Source organism: Chiloscyllium punctatum, chromosome 36 (assembly GCF_047496795.1).
Source record: "Chiloscyllium punctatum isolate Juve2018m chromosome 36, sChiPun1.3, whole genome shotgun sequence".
In the NCBI taxonomy this organism is placed as follows: Eukaryota; Metazoa; Chordata; class Chondrichthyes; order Orectolobiformes; family Hemiscylliidae; genus Chiloscyllium; species Chiloscyllium punctatum.
The window spans coordinates 70,315,242-70,333,090 of NC_092774.1; the positions used below are offsets into that span (position 1 = coordinate 70,315,242).

Consider the following 17,849-nt stretch of genomic DNA (forward strand, 5'->3'; position numbering starts at 1 on the left):
CGTCCCTGGGTGGTCTCGAACCACCAACGTTTCGATTAACAGCCGAACGCGCTGACCAATTGCGCCACAGAGACAGGCCCGAACGCTACTGGCAGTGTCTTTGAGGAACCTACTATTCAATTCATAGTTCAACCCGCCCCGCCCAAAAATTACCATTGTCTTCTATCGGTTTTATTTTTCCATAATAAAGACTTGGACATACATTATGGAGACATGGGGACAGCCTGATCCCACCATCTGCAGGCACATCCATGTCACGAGGAACGAGCTCTCCTACACCGGGACCGTCGCCCTCCGAGCCTTTCAGTGTTTTGCCTCTTCCCGAATTTTCTCATTGGCCCCGAGCCGAGAATGGGTTTGAATTCCTGATGTGCAGAGAATTCGTTCAATGTCTCGGGTCAGTTCATCTCCCGAGAATATCAGAGTCAATCAGCCTCTTAAACAAGGGGACGGTGTCTGGACAGTCTCTGCTCAGTCCGTCAGTTCATCCTTCATTCTCCTCTAATTCCACTTCCCAAAGAGTTTCTAAAGATTCACAAAGCTGGAGACTGGGATTTATGTTTTACTTCCTGAACATTTTTCCACCTGCTAACTGACAATATTTTGCCAAAACCTCTGCCCCATTGTAACATTTGCATCATGTCCAGGGATGAGCAATTTCCATTTTGTGGAGACATTCCCAAGTTTGGGAATGTTCTCTTTGGAGCAAAGAAGGTTAACTGGAGATTTCCAGGGGTTTCTGTCAATGATGGGAGAAGACGTGGTGTTTTCGCTGCTCGTTGGATGCTGCCTGAACTGCTGTGCTCTTCCAGCACCACTAATCCAGTATTTGGTTTTCAGCATCTGCAGTCATTGTTTTTACCTTGTTGATTTTAACCCTACTGCGAATCCTCTTGCAAGGATGCCTGCCTTGAAGAAGTTTTCCTCCTCTCTACAAGAATCTCAGGGAGTCCCTCTCCCACGGCAACTCCCAGGTCATTTCCTCTGCTCTGAAGCTCTTCAACCATGTTGTGAAACAAACTCGGTACCACATCCACATTTGCCTCGTTTCTAACTTCCAGCTCAGTTACTGTCTCCTTGACTTGTCCGACCTGCCTATCTTCTTTTCCACCTATCCACTCCACCATCTCCTCCTTGACCTATCACCTTCATCTCCTCCCCCACTCACCCATTGTACTCTATGCTACTCTCTCCCCACCCCCACCCTCCTCTAGCTTATCTCTCCATGCTTCAGGCTCACTGCCTTTATTCCTGATGATGGGCTTTTGCCCGAAATGTCGATTTCGCTGCTCGTTGGATGCTGCCTGAACTGCTGTGCTCTTCCAACACCACTAATCCAGTATTTGGTTTTCAGCATCTGCAGTCATCGTTTTTACCTTAATGATCAGAAGAACCTATTGCCACTGACTAGGGTCAGTTACCAGAGGACAGGGATTGCAGTTCTTTAATGGAAAGCAGCATTTGTGTAGAACAAACACAGCGAATACTGCAGAAAGCCAACGGGTCGAGTAGCATCAGTGGAAAGGTAAACAGAGCCGACGTTTTGAGTGTGCTACGGTTTTTGTTCAGAACTCAGTGTTTTGCCTCTTCCCGAAGTTGGTCCAGGTCTGTGTCTCAATTGACAAACACATGGCAAGTGCAGTGCTGCAATGTGAAGTTATAGCCTTTGCTGTTTAAAAAAAAGCAGTGCATTGTTGAAATGGTGACATATTGGAATGTGGAGAAAGTGAGGACTGGAGGTGAAAATCGAAAAATGTGGCACTGGAAAAGCACAACAGGTCAGGCAGCATCTGAGGAGCAGGACAGGGAACGTTTCGGGCACGAGCCCTTCATCAGGAATGATGTATGGATGTACTAAGGGGTCTCAGAGTCCCTCCACACCAGTCAATGCCAGTTGTCGGGCAGATGCAGCAGGCAATGAGCGAGGCAAGTGATATATTACGAAGAGGAATTGAGTTCAGAAGTGGGGTCACTGAACATATTCAAGGCTAAGTTCATCTGAGTTTTGAACAACAAAGAAGTGGATGCTTATCGGGGGAGGTAAGAAAATGGTTTTAAGACCAGTACAGATCAGTCACAGAGTCTGACAGCACTGAACAGACCCTTCATCCAACTAGTCCATGCTGAGTATGTTCTCAAACTAAACTCGGCACACCTACCAGTGTTTGGCCCATAAACCTTCGAAAGTTTCGTATTCATGTACTTATCCAAATATCTTTTCAACGTTGTAACTGTACAGGTATAAAATCATGAGGGGCATGGATAGGATTAATAGACAAAGTCTTTTACTGGGGTGGGTGAGTCCAGACCGAGAGGGCATGGGTTTCGTGTTAGAGGGGAAAGATACAAAGAGACCAAAGGGGCAACTTTTTCACGCAGAGGATGGTACGTTTATTGAATGATCTGCCAGAGGAAGTGGTGAAGGCTAGTCCGATTGCAACATTTAAAATGCATTTGGGTAGGTGTATGATTAGGAATGGCTTGGAGGGATATGGGGCCGTGTGCTGTCAGGTGGGACTAGATTGGGTTGGGATAGTTGGTCGGCATGGACAAGTTGGACCAAACAGTCTGTTTCTGTGCTGTACATCTCTATCTCAATGTTCAACATACTCAGTGACCTGGCCTCCACAGTTTTCTGTGACAATGAATTCCATAGATTCACCACTCTCTGGCTAAAGAAATTTCTCCTAATCTCCATTCTCCCTTTATGCTCAGGCTATGCCCATTGGTATTAGTCTCTCCTCCCAATGAAAACATCTTCCCAATATCCACTCTGTCCAGGCCGTTCAATGTTCTGTCCGTTTCAGTTAGATCCCCCTTGAATGTGGGCCTGTTAATCAGCATGAACCAAACCCTTCAGATTGAGGACATCCGTGATTAGATTCAACAAAGTGAGAACGGAGGGCGAGAGTTTGGGATGGAGATTTTCAGCTTTTAGGGAATAAGGTAGGAAAGAAAGTTTAATATAAATTATAATTGATCAGATGAGCCGATGGGCCAAGGATTGTGGATGGAGTTTAATTTAGACAAATATGAGCTGTTGCATTTTGATGAGGCAACTCAGGGCAGGACCTATGTGGTTAATGGTAAATTAATGGAATTCTGTGCTCAAGGAAGCAGTAGAGGCAGCTTCATTAAGACACTGTTGGATGGGTTTTTTGCGAGGTAAGGGAACTCAGGGAAGTTGGGATAATGCAATTAGGAGGAGCTGAGACGATTGATCGATCCGCCATGATTTTAATGTATGGCGGAGCAGGGTCGATGGGCCAAATGGCCTACTCCTTCTATTACTTTGAAACGATAACCCTGCGTTTCCCATGGCCAACCCACCTAACCTGCACATCCCTAAACACTGGGCAATTTACCACAGCCAATCCAAATCAAGGCCAGTGAGCAATGTAGTGATGTGGAAACCAAACACCAGAGAATGATAGAAAGGGACAAGAAGAATAAATGTACTAGCAATCAAAACTGGATTCTAACCATCACAAAAAATAAGACTAAAAGCTCAGTATATGAATGTGTGCTGCATTGTAACAAAAGCGAATTAATTTACTGCACACATTGTAGAGAATAATTATGATCTGAGACTCCTTACAGAGATATGGCTTCAGAATGACAAGGATTGGATCCGGAATATCGAGGGGATACGTGGCATTCAAGTCGAGTGAGAGGCTCAGTAAAGGTGGAGGGTGGGCACTGCTAATCAAAGCTCTGATAACATGGTAGTCTGGTGTCAGCTCGGATTTCAGGTCCTGATTTCTCTGTCCTCTGATCTCCCTCTTCCCACAGGGTTAAATATTATCTGTTCTCAGCTCTGCTCGATTTCTGTTGAAGCTTTGACCCCCTTTTACACCTTCTGGAGCAATAAAATATTCTGAGCCTCCTGGGAATGACACCTTATCTATACCCCTTCTGATTTTAAAAATCTCTATAAGGTTAACTGTCAACCTCCTCGGCTCCATTGGAAAAATGTCCCAACTTCTTCTTAACTCAAACCCTCCATTCCCTGCAACACGCTGGAAAGGTCGGGAATAGGGAATTGCATCAAATCACATAAATGTACTGTCTGAAACAATCTAGCTGTGTTCTGGCCTGAGATATTGAGAGTCCCTGGTGTAAGTAATTACGAATGCAATAATTTTGGTCACAGAATTGAACAATCATTTTGCAACAAAGGGATCTACTCTGATAAGGAGGTAGTGGTCATTTCTAGGGTAAGTGAACAGTTTGTAGATCAGGGAGATGAAGTTCCAGACACTTGGGAAGGGCAAGAAATGAATTTGATAAATAAGACAAAGAACTGTGGATGCTGGAAATCTGAAACAAAAACTGAAAACACTGGAAAACCTCAGCAGGACTGGAAGCATCTGTGGAGAGAAAGCAGAGTTAAAGTTTCGAGTCCAACAACTCCTCTTCAGGATTCTGAAATAGTTTGTGAGAACCCCTTAAGTCATCTGCCGAGCTTTAAGACCATAATACACAGGAGCAGGCTGAGGCCATTTGGCCCATCGAGTCTGCTCCACCAGTCGATCATGGCTGATATGTTTCTCTATCCCATTCTGCTGCCCTCTCCTCATAACCCTTGACCCCTTATTAATCAAGAACCTATCTCTGTCTTAAATTCCCGAAATGACTTGGCATCCTCAACCCTTCTCCGAGTGGAAACATCATCTCCACGTCCACACTGTCCAGTCATAGAGTAGCACAGCGCTGCCTGACCCACTGTGATCTCCAGCATTTGTTGTTTTCAGGAAGGATTCCAGCATCTCCAACAGCGCGTTTCTAAATTTTGTGCCCAGTTGGTTAGCTCTCCCTGGATCCCGTGAGATTTAACCTTACTCAACAATCCACTGTGTGGTACAATTAACAAAGTTCCCAGCCCCCACTTCTTTCCGCACACATGGGCAGCACGATGGATCAGTGGTTCGCACTGCTGCCTTACAGCGACAGGGATCCACTTTCGATTCCAGCCTTGGGGCGACTCTCTGTGTGGATTTTGCACATTCTCCCTGCCGTGTCTGCTGGGTTTCCTCTGGGTGCTCTGGTTTCCTCCCAACATCTAAAGGTGTTCAGTTTCGGGAGAAGTGGCCATACTAGATGGGCCCATAGTGTGCAGTAAGTGTAGTGGAATGGGATAGGGGAATGTGTCCACATGAGTTACGCTTTGGATGGTCGGTGTGGACTTGTTGGGCTGAATGGCGTGTTTCCACATTGCAGGAATTCTACGTGGCATTCCCCCAACTCCAGAGTCTCAGCAGCCTTGGCTTTTCCCATGGACAGTGTGGGGGAGGGAAACAATGTTTTACACGGGAGTAAGGTTCTGTGAGTGTGAAGCTAAAAGGAAACGCAGTGCATTGCTTGAGCTGTTTTCCCCGGTATACCAGAGGCTGAGGGGTGATCTTACAGACGTTTATTGAATCATGAGAGGCATGGATAGGGTAAATAGACAAGGTCATTTCCCTGGGATGGGAGAAGTCCAGAACAGGAGGATAATATGTTTGAGGTGAGGGAGGCAAGTGTAAGGAATGATCTGCCGGAGGAAGTGGTGGATGTAGGTCCAATTATAACATTTGAAAGGCATCTGGACGGGTATATGAATAGGAAGAGTTCAGAGGGATATGGGCCAAGTGCTGGTAAATGTGACGAGATTAATTTAGGCTATGTGGTGGGCACGAATGATTTGGCCTGAAGGACCTGTTTCTGTGCTGTGTATCTCTATGACTCTGGCTTGCCCGTCATGTTTGCCCTGCCTATGTGTTCAGTTTCTGTCTGGTGTCGGTGTCAATGCCTTGATATCTCATTTCCTCCATCCCCCCACTTCCACCTCCCCAGATGTTAACCATTTCGTGTCTGGTTGTTTCTCAAGAAGCTGCATTGAAGGTTCATCCTGAATTAACACTTTTTTTTGCTTCCCAAAATCAGACTTACTCACTCCTAGATGTCGTGAAAGATACTAACTTTCAGGTGGAGGTATCCTAAATTCAGAGGTGTCTGTCTTGATGTTTTCACTTTTCGGTCTCTGTAAGATCCTGAATCAGTACCGTCGGGTGAATTAGTTTGAGCGGAGTGAGAATAGAGGGATGAAAGGGAGTGCGATGGGACTTTCAATTTTGTGGAAAAAGAAAAGAATATTCTGCAGAAAGTAGAATTGCTTGTTTGGAATTTCTAACCTGGACTGACAGTAATGTCTTTTGTAATCTCTTTTTACAGATTATTTGAAGATCTGAAGACGGACGTTTCAATATCAATAGATGAAGAGCTTTGCCTGAAACATTGACTCTGCTGCTCCTCCGATGCTGCCTGATCTGCTGTGCTTTGACTCTGACTCTCCAGCATTTGCAGCCCTCAATTTCACGTCAATGTCTGGCAGTCACTGAATCCATCGGGACGATAACAATTTTCGACTATGATTCTGTGAGAAGGAAACAAGCTTTTTGGTTCCTCTTTCATTACGTTTTCAGCATCAGTGAGACTGGCTGAGAGACCCGACTATTGCAGCACTCTGATTGTGGAGCCAGTAAACGTTATACAGATTGGGAAGTGGAATTCACGGCAGGGAGGTGCTGTACACGCGTTTGTGTGCAGCTGAAGCTTCGGTCATGGAGAAACCCAAGGAATCCCGTCCCGTGGAGAAACCATGAAAATATGGCGACTGTGGGAAAGGCATCCGTTTCCCATCTGACTTGGAGACTCATGGGCGCAGTCACACCGGGGTGAGACTGTCCTCCTGCTCTGAGTGCGGGAAGACCTTCAGCAATTCCTCTGTACTGCAGAGGCACCAGGGGGTCCACACAGGCGAGAGGTCATTCTCCTGCCCCGAATGCGGGAAGGCCTTCAGCTATTCCTCCGTCGGACGGACCCACCGCCGGGTCCACATATTAGAGATGCCCTTCAGCTGCTCCAAGTGCGGGAAGGCCTTCAACGATACCTCTGCCCTGCTGAGGCACCAGCGGGTCCAGACCGGGGAGAGCCCGTTCTCCTGCCTGAAGTGTGGGAAGGGCTTTACCCAGGTATCCCACCTTCGGGTCCATACGGGGGCGAGGCCTTTCACCTGTCCAGAGTGCGGGAAGGCCTTCAGCAATTCCTCCCACCTGCTGAGGCACAGGTGGGCCCATACCGGGGAGAGGCCGTTCACCTGCCCCGAGTGGAAGCGGAGGTTCTCATCATTCTGCACCTTGCAGAAGCACCAGCGGGCACACCAGTGCTCCCAACAATCTGATTCTGCTGGTGAAGCTGCTGTGGGTCACTGAGAGGACTGAACCCCTGCACATTCTGACAGTGCTTATAGTGGGAGAGTCGGTCGGTTTTTATTGTTTTATGCCGTCGTGCTCCCCCACCCCTGCAACTTTGCTTCCATTGGGCACTGCTGCTCGTTGAGACCAGGAGCTGTTCTCTCCAGATTCTACTGTCCTGTTAAAGAATTGTTGTCTCTTTCTGTGAATGAGTCCCAGCCTGTAAGAAACAGCTGAATACTGGGGTGTCTATTCACATTCAGCAGTGACTTTTAAATTAGATTTACAGTTACGTGTCTGTGAAACAGTAATAGTCCAAAGATTGCACAAAGGCTTGGCAATCCTATGTTGGAAACTGTTTGCTTGAATTGGTATGTTTTAAAAAATTTTTTTTAATTTGGCGCTGAAGTCTCTGTCTCTGAGATGGTGGGGGACTTGATCAAAGGGTTTAAATCATTGCTATTAATTAAATTATCTTCTTTAACTTTGCCCTAGAAAATTTGCCGTATTTATAATTGTTCGTTTTTGTTTAAATTATAATGTTGATGTGCAAGACCTGTTCTTCACCAAGTCTGGTTTGGGACAGTTGAGAAATTGAGGGATATTGCATGTTTAAATTTCACTGTGTTGTGAATCTGGTGTCAGTGACAGTCATTTGTATTGGGTTGCTTACCCTTAGTTGTCGTGTCTTCCAAACCAAGTATTCACTATGGTAGTGAGTTCTGCAGTCTCACCACACTCTGAGGTTTTTCGTGAAATCCTTAGTAGAGAATTGTAAGGGAAAATGTTGACGAGGGCAGAATATAGGGTCTTAACTGCAAATGTCAGGAAGACATTCGACAAAGTAAAAACATGACAATGTATAGACAAATAAAGAACTTTGACAGCAATAAGGAGGTCACACGTCAGAGTTCAAGATAATGGTCGTGACAAAAAGAAACAGTACTCGGCAAATATTGGATATTGTAATTAAGCAAGTTTCTAGATGCTGTAGTTGGTTGAATACGATAATAAGAGATGAAATAACCAAAACCACTCATGTAATTTGATGTCGATAACCATAAAGCAAGTGCATAGTATTGATTATTATAGGCCAATTGCGTGCAAGTAGGCCATTCAGCCCATCGAGTCAACATTGACTGACCGTCCCACCCAGACCCAGTTCGTTACCCTATCCCTGTAACCCTGCATCTCCCATGTTCAGTCTACCATCAACTGCATGTCCTTTGGACCGTGGGAGGAGGCCAGAGCACCACAGGAAGCCAACGCAGACACAAGGGGAGAATGTGCAAACTCCACACAGACAGTCTGCCCGAGGGTGGGATCAAACCCAGGTCACTGATGCCGTGAGGCAGCAGTGCTCACCACCGTGCCACCACCACATGCTGCTCTCTAAACAAGTGAATTTCAAAGACTCGGGAACACTTGAGAGAAAAACAAAACTCTCCTATCTTAAATGAGAGACTAGTCTCTGGCTAGAATTGAGTTGACATTACATTTGCATTAAGTCCTCTCCAGATGTTATACAGCTCCATCGGATCATCTGTTTCTTCTAAACTCAAACTGATACAAGCCCAGCCTGACATCCCCTTGTCCCCGATTATAAGTTGAGTAAATGAGCGACCCTCGACCTCACTGGCATGACAAAGGATGCCCTCAATCCAAGTTGACCTTAACTGTCCAACCTCTTGACCTCCACGCCACAATGTGGTCAGCCGCAACTCAGCCCTGAACGAGAGCAGAGGAACTGAATAGACAGCAGTGAGGTGGACATTGCATTCTCAGGGAATATTGTTCAAGTGTGAAATTTGTTCAGCTCACATTCGGATCACTGCAGGGACTATGTCTTTGATCCAAATAACAGTCTAGTTTTGTTGTACATTGTGTGTGTTTTATCTGTGTTTCACTACATGATTTTCTGTTGCTGTCATTCCCATTAGGATGTGTGAATTCAGTACCAGATAATACTTCAGTTCTGAATTTTCCTTGAGGGTTAGTGTAGGACGTACTAAGTGTCAGTCAGAATGGAAGAAGCTCTACTGTTTATTTAAACCTCTGCTGTCATTGTCCTGGGACTGTATGAATGGGGAAGTGTAGAGGAAGGTTTACTCTGTATCTAACCCAATGCTGTGTCTGTCTTGGCAGTGTTTGTTGGGGACAGTGTTGAGGTAGCTTCACTTGAAATTCAAGAGTAGAGGAAGCTTTATTCTGATTGTCATCCCATGCTGTCCTTGTCCTGGGAGGTTTAGATGGCATCTATAATTGAAGTGAATGCAGACTTGGCTGTGGGAGTGCAGGGTACTTGTACCTGAGCACACCCATCTTTGAGATTGCTGTGCTGATCAAGACAATCTCAGACACCTTCATGCACTTTTCCAACCAACCACAGGGTGGTTAAGGATGGGTATAAATGCTGGCATTGCCAGCGATGTCCACACCCCATGCATGAATAAATACTTTCTGTTTAAAAGTTTACATTCACGTTCCAAACCTTCTAATGTATGATTACTTACATGGAAAATTCTTGTCTGTTTGTAATTTCATTTTAAAACATAGGAATGTGTCAACCATGTAGAAATATAACAAGAAAAACAAATGGAGAATTTAACAGGTAATGAGCAGGACCAGAATGCTGAGTCAGCCTGACCTCCATGGCTGAGAGAGTTCTCTCAGATGTTGAAGTTACACCAGTGCCTTTTACTCTTGCAGCTTCCCCAAAAGTTTGTCCCTGATGTAAGATCATTCAATGACCCGAAGTACGAACTGTTTTTATCTCCATAACTGGTGCCAGACTTGCTGAGTAATTCCAGCCCTTCTGCTCGACCCTTTTATGGGATTTGAGCTTCCCTAAGTCAGTGTAATGAAGAACTGCAGATGATGGAGATCTGAAACACAAAAATGCGTTAAATGCTGGAGAAACTCAATAGGACTGGCAGCACATGTGGAGAGAGAAGCAGAGTTAGTATTTCAAGTGCTGTGACCCTTCTTCACAACTGTTCTGGACTCAAGCCAGGATATTGTCTTTGTTTCTTTCTCTGTCTCTCCACCAGTGTTGCCAGACTGGCTGAGTTTCTCCAGCAATTTCTGTTATGACACTTTCACACGGTTGATATTTGTTATCCATCCCTAAGTGCAAGGTGCCTTGCTTGTGCCAATTCAGAGGGCAGTTTAAGAGTCAACCACATTGCTGTCGGTCTGGAGTCACATGTAAGTCAAACCATGCAGGGATGGCAGTTTCCCTCTTGAAAGAACATTGGTGAACATGGGTTTTTAGGACAATTGACGTCAGTGTCATCGATACCATACTGAGACTTACTTTGTGTTCCCCATTGATGATTTGAATTATTCTCATCTCACCTCTTGCTGTGGTGGGATTTGAACTCATGTTCCCTGGATTACTCATCCTGTGACGTTATGACTACACTGTTGTTTCCCATTCGTTGCTATTTTGTGTTTGTTGTTCACGTCTTTGTCTTCTGATGTTTGGGAAATTGAACCTGTTTAAAAGATTGCCCTAAACTTGTCCCTTTGACCAAGTATTTTGTCACCTGTCTCATCTGTGCTCCGGTCTTGTGATTTTTAAAGGAATTCTCATAATGTTCACGTGAAGCACTTTGAGATAGTTAACTGTACCACAAGTATTATTTCAATGCAGCTTGTGTCCCTATCTTAATATCTGAAAGTACAGGGTCATATTTTAAATGTAGAAGACAAAAATGAGGATGATTTCTTTTCTTTCTGAGGGTTGTGTGTCTTCTTCAAAAGGCAGTGGATTCAAAATCTTTAAGGCAGAGGTAGATAGGTTCTTGATAACCAAGGGGATGAAAGATTGTCGGGGATGTGTTGGAATGTAGAGTTGAGGTTGAATTCAGATCAGCCATGATCTTATTGAATGCTGCAGCAGGCTCGAAGTGCCGAGTGGCCAACTCCCGCCCATTATATGTTTGTATCAATCAGTCTGTGTCTCCCCTCTGATAGCTATGAACTGGGTAATTCCTTTCCAATATTGCCCCTTGTAGACAGTTAATTTCACACCGATGGCCCCCTATTGGGAGCAGGCACATTGTAGCAATTGCAGTATTTCTTGTGTTAATTTTGTTGCTTCTTACTCAGTGTTGCTGAGAATCTTCAAACATAAAACCAAAACACTTCTATTATTATCGCACGAAAAGAAGTGTTAATTTGGATGTAACATTGTTGAATTAGCCATTCCCATCTTTTCCAGAATTCTGTGTTTAAAGCCCTCGAGTCTGGTTTCCACCCCTGAAACAGTTCTTATCAAGGTGATATTTGACATCCTTTGTCACGGTGACAGGGATGAACATTCCCTCGTCGACCTGCGGACAGCCTTGATCAGGGTTAATGACAGTACTGACCCTCTCTAGCATCACTCTATCCTCTGGGAGGGTATGATTTTAGCGTCTTCCGTTCTGATTTGTTTTACCGTAGCTGCTGGTGTTGGCATCTATACTAATGATATCCAACTGTACCTGAACACCACTTCTCTCCCGACTCCTCTGTCATTCATAATTTACCAATAATTTTACCTGAATGCCTGCCCAATTTCCAGCATTGGATAACCATAAACATTCCCTTAGTTAAATGTTGTGAAGTGTGAAGCCATTGTTTTAGTCCCCAAGTTCGACCTGAGCCCCCGTACCCGCCCCCCACCCCCCCCCACCCCCACCCCAGTAACTCTGTTGACAGCCTTTATGTCACTTTAAAACTAGGATGGATAGATTTGTGAAGAGTCAGGGGATGAACAGTTGCAGGAAAATGGCTGGAAAGTGACTGTGGGGAATGCCAGATCACCCAGAATCCTACTGAATGGAGAAGCAGGCTCAACGGGCTGAATGGTATATTCCTGTTCCTATTTCTTATTGTTCCCGAGCCCTTACCTCTGATCCAGGACACTGACTTCAGTATGTGCCATTACTGAGAGTTCTGATGTTCCCTTGTGTAACATCAACAACTTAACAGTTGCTAAAACCTCTTGTTCCTTTGTTACCTCTGAACACAATAAGCCAATGTGTTCAGGGGAGGCGATGGCCGACTTTATTGTCACCAGACTATTCACCCAGGTAATGTTCTAGGGACTTGTGTTCAAAACCTGCCACGGCAGATGGTGGAATCTGAATTCAATATAAATCCGGAATTAAGAGTCTAATGATGACCTCGTTGTGGTTTGTTGTAAAAACTTATCTGGTTTCGTGCTGTCCGAACCTGGTCTGATCTACATGTGATTCAGATCCACTGTCAGCTGGTTGAATCTTCACTGCACTTTCAATCAAAACCTCCACTATAACCTCCCTACTTTTATACTCCATTTAAAGGTCAATCTCCCTTTTGCCTTCCCTATTAGTCACTGTGCTCCCAGAAGCAGGATTGTGGTTCAGTGTAAAGTAGGTCCTATATCTCTGATTACATCGATACACAATGCAATGTAGAAAGGTTTAGGCACACTAACCTTCATCAGTTCGGGAATTGAGTATAGATATAGTTATGTTGTAGTTATACAGGACGTTGATGAGGCTGCACCTGGAATATTATGATCAGTTTTGGTCCCCTTGGTGTTCTGACTTCTGACTTCTTCAACTCTGGGTTTGTGTTGAACTTGATGGGATACTTTGTCCAACTCAGCATGTTTAAACAGTATCTCTCAGAGGGATTCATCTGAAACTTTTCAGGAGGTGAGTTCAACAAGATTGAACTATTCAAAGTTACTTGGACTCTATTTTAAACTTACATCAGGACCAGTAGTCAGAGACACATACAGCATGGAAACAGACCCTTTGGTCCAACTTGTCCATGCTGACCTGATATCCTAAAGTAATCTCGTCCCATTTGACAACACCTGACCCAAATCCTGTGAAGTTGTCCCTTTAATATATTTCGCATCTCACCCTACACCCTTGCCCTCAAGTTCTGGACTACCCCATCCCAGGGAAAAGACCTTGTCTATTACCCTGTCCATGCCCCTCATGATTTTGTAACCTCTATGAGGTCACTCCTCTGCCTCTGATGGTCCAGCCTCTCCCTGTAGCTCAAACCCTCCAACCCCCAGCAACATTCCCGTAAATCGTTTCTCACAGAGAAGTCAACGTTTCAGTCCTGAAGAAGGGTTAATACCCAAACCGCTGACTACTCCACATCCTGGTGCTGCCTGGCTTGCTGCATTCTCCCAACCTCCTGCTTGCCTACTTCGGGTTGCAATATGTAGTGGCTCAGTGTTTACCACTGCAGGCTCACCGTGCCGGGGACCCAGGTTTGTTTCCAGCCTTGGGTGGCTGTCTGTGAGGAGTTTTCATATTCTCCCAGTGTCTGCGTGGGTTTTCTCTGGGTGGTCCTGTTTTCTTCCATCGTCCAAAGATGTTCAGGTCGTGTGGATTTGTCATGCTTAACTGCCCATAGAGTTAGGTAAATTCGTCAGAGGGAAATGGGTCTGGATGGGTTACTCTTCGGAGGGTCGATGTGGACTTGTTGGGACAAATGGCCTGTTTCCACACTGTAGCTAATCTCATCTGCGCTACTATTGTCACTAACGGATTGCTGAGTAGACTCGATGGGCCGAATGGCCTAACTTCTGCTCCGATGGTCTTGCGGTCTTACGTTTCTCTGGATCATTTCATTTGGCAATGTGCAGTCCCTGGCTCAATGAGCAGCAGTTTCCAATGAAAACAAAGCTCATATGTTGGTTGAACTCCGACAGTGTGGAAACAGGTCCTTCAGCCCAACACATCTGCACAGATTCTCCGAAGAGTAACCCACTCAGATCCATTTTCCTATCCTCCATAAATTGCACACAGATCCCCAAGGGTGGAAGTATTCCGAGTTCCTGGTGCCATGAGGCTGCAGTGCTAACCCTGAGCCACCATGGGGTTGTAGTTGTGGGGGGTTGGGCAGGCAATTGCCGTCCAGCAGAAGACTAAAACAGCCTACCTACTCTCCCAGTGCACCCACTGTCAGAACTGGCAGGAGGTTCAGTCCTGGGGGGTGACTAAAGGCAGCGTTACCGGTGGGATCTGATTGCTGGGTGCGCTGGTGCCCCCGCTGATGCTTCCGCTAGTTGCAGGAAAACATGAACCTCTTCCCACACTCGGGCCAGCTGAAGGGCCTCTCCCCGGTGTGGACACACTGGTGCTTCAGCAGGGCGGAGGAATTGCTGAAGGATTTCCCGCACTCAGGGCAGCAGAAAGGCCTCCCCTCTCCACCCCCCATCCCCCCGTGTGGACCAGCTGGTGCTTCAGCAGTGTGGAGGAGCGGGTAAAGCCCTTAGCACACTCGGGCAGGAGAATGGCATCTCCCCGGTGTGGACGGACTGGTGCATCAGCAGGGCTGAGGAATTGATGAAGGACTTCCTGCACTTAGGCAACTGAACGACCTCTCCCCCATGTGGACCCACCAATGGGGTAGCAGGTCGGAGGAAAGTGCAAAGCCCTTTCTGCAGTCGGGGCAGAAGAACGGCTTCTCCTCAGTGTGGACCCACTGGTGTCTCTGCAGATGGGAAGAACTGCTGAAGGCCATTTCGCACTTGGGGCCGGAGAACATCCTTCCCCAGTGTGGACCAACTGGTGCGTCAGCAGGGCAGAGGAATCACTGAAGGCCTTCCCACACTCACGGCAGCAGAAGGGCCTCTTCATCTCTGTGGACCCTTTGGTGCTTAAGAACCCTTTCAAATTTCACAATATCCGTCTGATCGGAGGGAGACTGGAATTGTGCACAATATTTCAAAAGTGGTCTAACCAATGTCCTGTACAACCACAACACAACCTTCCAACTCCAATACTCAGTCAGAGGATTGCGAAAGCTTTCAAAACCCACAAAAAACAAACAGGAAAGAATGGAGGGATAAACCGAATTTTTGAGTGTCACCTTGGAAGCATCAATGAGAAATCGGCAGAGAGGGTTTATTGGGGACCCGTTCTCCTTAAATACACTATATACGTATTTCTCTTGTGCTCTTCGTAGTTTCTCTGTGCTGCAGTGTGTAGTGGCTCGTTGAAATAATGTCCTGATGCAGCTTCGTTTGTGGGTGTTGGGATGATTGCTTCTGCAGTTAAGTACTTGGTTTGGGTCTGTTGTTTTTCTGTAGATGCCAGTTTGAAGTTCCCCATTGACTGTTCGCTCTACTGTGACATCAAGGAATGGCCCTCTGTTGTTGTTCTCCTTCCCTTCAAACCAGGAGCCACCCTTAGACCATAGTCTCAGTACTTGGAACACCAATATACAGACCAGTCAAAGGCCACGACTGAAGGCTAAAACACCTAGTCGAAGATTCACTCCACTCCATTTACTCCATCCAAGAATTCCTGAACACCAAAGACACTGAGATAGAAAAGGATGGATTAATGTTGTCCTTTGACATAACAGCCCTGTTCACATCCATTAACATCAACGTGGCCAAAGAAAACTGAAGACACTACTCGAAGAACCAAAGACACAAACACAGCATCAACTTCATCAGCAAAGATAGCACTGTCAAGCTCGTGGAACTGTGCCTTTCCATCCACTTCATATTCAATAACAAGCCCGACAAACAAATCAACGAAATACGCACGAAACCTCCAGCATCAGGATTCCTCGCAGAAGCAATAATGCAGAAACTCGAACAGACAGCCCTTCCAACGATCCAACCCAAACTTTGGGTCCGCTACAGCGATGACACTTTTGTCATCAAATATTGAAACAAATTAGAGGAAACCTACAACACCATCAACAATATCTTTACTGGCATAAAATTCACAAAAGAGGAGAACAACAACAAAGTGCCATTTCTAGATGTCACAGGAGAGCGAACAGTTAATGGTAAATTCAAAAAAGCGTCTCTCGGAAAACAATGCACGCGAACCAAGAACTTAACCACAGAAGCAATCACCCCGATGCATACAAACATATCTGAATCAGGACACTATTTCAGCGAGCCACGACACACTGCAGCACCCAGGAACTACGAAGATCAATAAATAACTGTCTAGAGCAATTACGAAGAACGGGGAGCCTAGATACCCCCTGAAAACAGTTTCCCTGACCGGGAATCGAACCCGGGCCGCGGCGGTGAGAGCGCCGAATCCTAACCACTAGACCACCAGGGAGTTGCAAGCACAGCCTGATAGCTCTACTGAAAATTACTTCCCTGCCCGGAAATCGAATCCGGGCCGTGGTCGTTCGAAGGCTTTCACCTGTGTATCCAACAATGTCATTTCTTGTATCCATTGCACCTGATGCAGTCTCCTCTACATTGGGGAGACTGGAGACTCCTCGCAGAGTCAAGTCACAGCGCTTGAGGGAACATCTCCAGGACACCGGCACCAATCAACCCCATCGCCCTCTGGCCCAACATTTCAAACCCCCTCCCACTCTGCCGAGGACATGCAGGTCCTGGGCCTCCTCCATCGCCGCTCCCTCCCCACTCGATGCCTGGAGGATGAACGTTTAATCTCCCGCTTGGGGTAAATTCAACCCCAGGCCATCAATGTGGACTTCATCAGTTTCCTCATTTCCCCTCCCCCACCTTACCTCAATTGTAGCCTTCCAGCTCAGCGCTGTCCACATGATCTGTCCTACCTGCCAATCTCCCTCCCCACCTATCCGCTCCACCCTCCTCTCTGATCTGTCACCTCCATCCCCACCCCCATTCATCTATTGTACTTTTTGCTACCTTTGGCCCAGCACACCCCAGCCCCAATTTATCTCTCCACCCTGGAGGGATCCTGCCTCTATTCCTGATGAAGGGCTTTTGCCCGGAACGTCGATTTTCCTGCTCCTCGGATGCTTTCTGACCTGCTGTGCTTTTCTAGCACCACTCTGATCTAAGCTCTGGTTTCCAGCATCTGCAGTCCTCATTTTTGCCGACCCAATAAACTCAGTGTGCCAATTTCACATCAACAAACTGACACAAGTAGACACAACGTCTGCAGAAACCCTAGCCACATTACTTTACAATAAAGACATCTGGGAAATTATGTCCGGAAAACTCAATCCTCTCAGCATCAAGGTAGCCCACAAACCTACCAACACAACTTAAACAGCGGCTCATGAACCTGAAATACCCGATACAAACAACCAGAAAACGAATGTAATTTACAAAATACCATACAAGGAAATATATACATGAAATCTGCCGCACAGTTCTCTGTGGCAAGAAATGCTGGGATAAGATAAGGAAGATTTTTTCAGCCAAAACGAATCGACACTGACTGGAGAGCCATTTAAAATCAACGCTGTCAGCCCACGATGGAAGATCCGAAAGGATGTACAGTTTTCCTATTTCCTGAAGATTTACAAAGCTGAGACTGGGTTTTGGTGTTTGTTCCCTTTCCACTCCCAAGAGCCGCAGTGGTTGGGGCGGTGAGTTGGGGAAAGTGAAATGTGCCCATGAGCAGCATGTGGGTCTCTTTCAGCTTCCCCTCCTCTGACAGCGCTGTGACGGGACTCTGATGTTCTCAGGGACATTTACTGACGCGAGACAGTGAAAATATTCTCATTCCTGCAGATTAGGAATTGTACCCATACGCCGGTTTCATGACAATGAGAAAGCTTAATTGGGATGTGTGAAGAAGCTGTGAGCTGCAGTTGAAACAAGTAGGTGGAGTCAGATGCGTCATCCATTGCCCC

The 17,849-nt window shown here is 46.1% G+C and overlaps 2 non-coding genes across 2 annotated transcripts; both read right to left on the reverse strand.

Annotated features, from left to right (window-relative positions):
* Positions 1-74, reverse strand: trnan-guu (transfer RNA asparagine (anticodon GUU)). The gene has a single exon. It is a non-coding gene; the product is annotated as a tRNA-Asn (tRNA).
* A 16,181-nt stretch (positions 75-16,255) lies between these two features.
* On the reverse strand, positions 16,256-16,327 carry trnae-cuc (transfer RNA glutamic acid (anticodon CUC)). The gene has a single exon. It is a non-coding gene; the product is annotated as a tRNA-Glu (tRNA).
* Positions 16,328-17,849: the final 1,522 nt, after the last annotated feature.